We start from the raw sequence: 6,000 nt of genomic DNA, 5'->3' as shown, positions 1-6,000 counted from the left end.
GCGCGACACAGCTGTCTCTTAAAGAGAATGGGAGATGAAACTCTGATTGGTTTATTCTTAAACACACCTATAACTCATTATGAAAATAAACTCAACTCTTTATTGTCAATTTTCATGAATACACTTGTTTGTAGTGCAAGTGGTTTGACCATTTTTTCCTTTTATTATTTCTAGTCTTTTCTCCCATAGGCAACTGAATCAGAAGTTCTAAAATATTTACGAAAACTGGCGCACTTCTACATTGAAGAATAAGGTCAATATAATACTATTAAACTGTTATTTGTAAGGTTTACTTAGTTGTAAAATAAAGTTAAAAATAAATCTCTACTTCAAAAAAGTAAAAGCATTAGATATTTTGTTAAGGATGAAAATAAAAACCAATTGTCCTTGCAGTAGGATGTATAAATTAATTAATTAATTCATTCATTCATTTTCTTTTCCATTTATTATTCCGGGATCGCCACAAGGTAATGAAGTGCCAACTTATCCAGCACGTTTTTACGCAGCAGATGCCCTTCCTGCTGCAACCCATCTCTGGGAAACATCCACACACGCCCATTCACACACACTCATACACTAGACAATTGAGCCTATCAAATTCACCTGTATCACATGTCTTTGGACTGTGGGGGAAACCGGAGCTCCCAAAGGAAACCCACATGAACACAGGGAGAACATGCAAACTCCACTCAGAAACGCCAATTAACACAGCTGAGGCTCGAACCTGTGACCTTCTTGCTGTGAAGCGACAGCACTACTGCGCCACTGCATCACTAATTGTATAAAAATCTTAGCCAAAGTTGAAAAAAGACCTGAGTGTTCTATTTGTTTGGTAGATTAAAAGAAAGCTACTTAATATACAGCAACTATCACATAATTCAATTATATTTGCATATCACTTTTCACAATAAACTTGGTTTCAGTGAAGAGGAAGGTAAAATATCCAGAATAGGATTTTATTCTTTATGTTAAAAAATAGTGCCAGTAGAATAAAATAATAATGGATTTCCAATTCTCTTAAGATAACGAAATGAAACAATGTTGTTATGTGTTTAAAAATAAAAATGAGTACGTTTTTTTGCCTGGCTGCTAGCACTGTATTTTTTTAACTCAACGCGTAACATGACGTCTGTCACGTACGGAACCCCGGAAGGGACGTAGTGGGGGAGAAAAAAAATGGGTGGGTGAAAAAAAAATAATGGGTGAAAGAAAAAAAATGGGTGGGAGGAAAATATATATTTCTAAGTTTTTTGCGTTCTCTCGCAAAGTTTTGCGTTCCCTCGCAAAGATGTTTTGCGTTATCTCGCAAAGATGGTTTGCGTTCCCTCGCAAAGATGTTTTGCGTTCCCTCGCAAAGATGTTTTGCGTTCCCTCGCAAAGATGTTTTGCGTTATCTCGCAAAGATGTTTTGCGTTCCCTCGCAAAGATGTTTTGCGTTCTCTCGCAAAACTGTTTCTCCACAAACACTTCCTGTTCACTGCACTCACGTAAACCCTCCCGTTTTTGCCGAAATTCTCTCATATTTTACCATTCTACCCCACTTTCTTTACATTACTGTGCGTATGCTACATGAACCAGTGAATGCATGTATAAGCGCTGACTGACAGACGCGCTCCATACAATAAACTGATCCTAGATCAGCGTCTGTACGCGCCATTTAAAGGGACACTTCTGTTATCAAACAAGTGAGCAGCAAATGAATCTCATGTTTTGTTTAGTTTGATAACAGAGGTGTCTCTGTAAGAATGCACAGATCTATAATGAAAGCAGTCCATTACTTTAGAAACTGTTTGTGCTCATTTAAGAGAAAATAAGCTGTTTAAAATAAAACATGCAGGACGGAGATGTTTCATATTATTCAGTGTATTTGTCTGTTTAAACATACACCCGCTCCTCTGTAAATGGCGTGTACAGACGCTGATCTGGGATCAGTTTATTGTACGAAGCGCGTCTGTCAGTCAGCGCTTATACATGCATTCACTGGTTCATAGGTAGCATACGCACAGTAATGTAAAGAAAGTGGGGTAGAATGGTAAAATATGGGAGAATTTCGGCAAAAACGGGAGGGTTTACGTGAGTGCAGTGAACAGGAAGTGTTTGTGGAGAAACAGTTTTGCGAGAGAACGCAAAACATCTTTGCGAGGGAAAGCAAAACATCTTTGCGAGATAACGCAAAACATCTTTGCGAGGGAACGCAAAACATCTTTGCGAGATAACGCAAAACATCTTTGCGAGAGAACGCAAAACATCTTTGCGAGATAACGCAAAACATCTTTGCGAGGGAACGCAAAACTTTGCGAGAGAACGCAAAAAACTTAGAAATATATATTTTCCTCCCACCCATTTTTTTTCTTTCACCCATTATTTTTTTTTCACCCACCCATTTTTTTTCTCCTCCACTACGTCCCTTCCGGGGTTCCGTAGTCACTTGTATCTGGACTATGCAGGTGTAAGTAATATGAATCATCCACATATCTTTTGCAACTTCATTATCTGAGATGTGAAACGCATGGAAAAGCTGCCTGAAGACAATCAGTGCAGTTGCGCGCGCATACAGATAAGAGACACAAACGTGCTAGTGGAGTGTGTGTGTGTGTTTACAGCAGTTTGACTGATAAATGTGAATTTGTAGCTAAATCAATCAAGTACATGTCATGATTAATTTTAACAAATAAAAACACTTACTGGTTGTACCTGACATCTTCTGCTGAGGAGATTTTAGCCGAATCCCGCACTGAACTGGGAGAGCTGTTTTGTCAAATCATGCTTGCTATGTATTTTATAATTCTCTGGAACATGATTAATATTGAACTGTAAGCACTTCTGTATTTGTGTTGTGTCCTTTAGAAGCCCAAATACAGAAACAGACGAAGCTCTGTGGAAACAGCCGTGTTTAGATGCATTTTTAGCTTCATCTCTGCAATAACATTACAGCGCCTCTGGCCACGGCCCTTACCTGCTCAGTTTGGATGCGCAGTAACGAACTTTTGTGATGTCACAGGGGGCGGAGGTATTTTTTTGTAGTCCCCAAAATTCGTTCATTGTAGGCTTTGCTAAGGTTACTCTGTAAAAACAAAGGTCTCCCTTTGCATTGAACTTGGAACTTTTTACATTCAAAGATGTTGTTTATGTTTACACAGCTACATTACACATCAACTAAAGTTTAAAATATGATATCATAGTGGACCACCCCTTTAATTGAAGTAATTAGAAGTCTATAATCCCTTTAGCCACTAATTGTCAAAAAGTTTATCCATTGTATGTAATAACTCATGTAAGTAATATTAAACAGTTAACTTGCTGTGCCCATTAAAAGATTAAAACAGACGCTCTACTCCTTGTCACACTGCTATTATTATGATATATGGTGAAAACAACTGAAAAAATTATTTTGCCTCATGAAAAAACGCTTTGGTAGATAAACAGAACCACAGAGTCCCTTTGTTGTTTTTCACGCGACATTGAATATACGGTCTGAAATCGCATGTAGGTAACACTTTAAACAACATTAGCATGATTTCTTTGACAATGAGCGCTGTTGTAGTTTGATATTAGTTGTCTGCTAGTATGATTTCACTATTTGGAATTTGCAAACAATAGTTTTCTAATATTTTATTAAGGGAGCAAAAGTCAGAATGTGCGAATATAAAACCAACTTTACATCTATTAACTTGATATGCAACCAGTCTACAGAGTTTCCAAGTATTTCTTTGTTGCAATCGGGATATCACAATAATTAACCCGAAAAGCCAAAGCAGCGCAAGTTCTGTGGCTTCGCAAAAATTATAAATGCCAAACTCACCACAGATTAGAAGAAACACATGTAGAAACGATATGAACCAGATTACTCTTGTGTTTGCTATAAAGAAAACGCTAAATACATGCAGGTTCTCCTTTCTTTCTGTTTACTAATACTAAATTAGTCTGCAGGAATGAAAATAGGAGACTCCTTAGAAACAGATGGCCAACCAAAAAGTAACTCAGGGTTAAACAAATAGTGGCCAACACAAAATACATAAATTGCTTATACTTGAGTCCCATCTAACACTCATTACACTACAATTATATGGTATAAATACAGCACTACAACATAGAAAAGAGAGAGATCGATTTAGAATGTGACTTATTAGTTTTATAATGATTTGATCAGCTGACGTTTAAAATTATGCTGGGTTTTTCCTCTTTCAAGGGCTTAACATGTGGTCTCTGTCGCCATCTTTTGGATGAACAACGTCAACTGTCTTTTGTCTGCTCAACGACAGGCTAATGGCTGCCAACGCGCTGTCTCTGGCTGCGTCCGAAACCGTCTACTACTCAGTAGGTACTGCATTTGAATTTAAACGTACTACTCAGCCATTAGAAAAGTATGTTCTATACAGTATAAATGTGAAAAGTATGAATGGAATTTGGATGTACTACATCCGCCATTTTGTCATGGTCACGTGACCTACCTGCGTCAGTTGCGTCGCCTCACTTCTATTCATGAATTCTCTCACGGGGCATTATAGCGCAGCGTGCATGGGATGCGCACTTCAGAATCTCACCGGAAGTAGTAAGTCATCCGGGTACTTCTCGCCTACTGATTTTCGAATTCGATAGCTGCGTCCCAAATGGCACACTATACACTATGCACTCATGCACTATGTACTTATGCACTTACACACTCAACAGGATAGTACATGTATGTAGTGTTGTCCCAAATGGCACACTAATGTTTTTTTACTAAGCGGAAATTCAAACCGTTTCCCTGATAACGTTTGACGGTTGCCAAATCATTGAAACAAATGACCAAACTATCAAATAAAACCTGCCGTAAGTATAACCGCATTCACCATCGGGAGGCACTATAATCACTCTCGTAGGAGAATTTTGCTTTCACCATCCAAAATAAATAAAGTTATTCAACATGTGCGTCCGATAGCTCCGCCCCTTCCGCTACGTAAGCAAACCTGCGGTCGTTGAGTGCATGAAGTGTCCATCAGTACACACTTCATTATAGCGGCTGAATGAGTGCATCATCCGGGTAATTAAAGTGCACTTATTATTTTAAGAGTTTTCAGTGTGAACACACTACTTACACTATTTATACTACAAAATGGCGTAGAATAGTGCATAAGTATGCGATTTGGGACGCAGCTTTTGATTTCAGACATACTACTCGGCTCGCATACTGATTTTAGCATACTATATAGTATGGAAGTATGCGGTTTCGGACGCAGCCTCTCAGAAATTATAAATATTTAAAATATGCATTATACTACAACTACATTCTTGACAAAAAACAATTAAATGTTTATTAAGTACAGTATGTTCTATGTTGTTTAACAGCAGCAATATTTGTCAAACTGTGGAGTGTCCTCTGCCTGTTGCTGTATGTGGGCAGAGAAATACAAGGGTGAAGGGTTAAAAAGACTGGACGAGTGCTGTTATTTGCAGAATATTGCATATATATTGCACTTTTATTGCATATATATATATATATATATATATATATATATATATATATATAGGCGACGCAGTAGGCAGTGCTGTCCTGTCGCCCTACAGCAAGAAGGTCGCTGGCTCGAGCCTCGGCTGGGTCAGTTGGCATTTCTGTGTGGAGTTTGCATGTTCTCCCCGCGTTCATAGGTCCAAAGACATGCGGTATAGGTGATTGGGTAAGCTACAATTGTCTGTAGTGTAAGAGTGTGAATTAGAGTATATGGATGTTTCCCAGTGTTGGGTTGCAGCTGGAAGGGCATCCACTGCGTCGAGCATATGCTGGATAAGTTGGTGGTTCATTCCGCTGTGGCGAACCCAGATTAATAAAGGGACTAAGCCAAAAAGAACATTTATATATATATATATATATATATATATATATATATATATATATATATATATATATATATATATATATATATATATCAGCATGACTTTTTTAGAATTACTTAAAGCATCTAATACCACAGCCTTTGCAATATGAGTGAACTCCATGGCCAAGATCTTACTAATTATCAG

Source organism: Danio rerio, chromosome 24 (genome assembly GCF_052040795.2).
Source record: "Danio rerio strain M-AB ecotype USA chromosome 24, GRCz13ab, whole genome shotgun sequence".
Taxonomy (NCBI): domain Eukaryota; kingdom Metazoa; phylum Chordata; class Actinopteri; order Cypriniformes; family Danionidae; genus Danio; species Danio rerio.
This window is presented reverse-complemented; position numbering follows the sequence as displayed.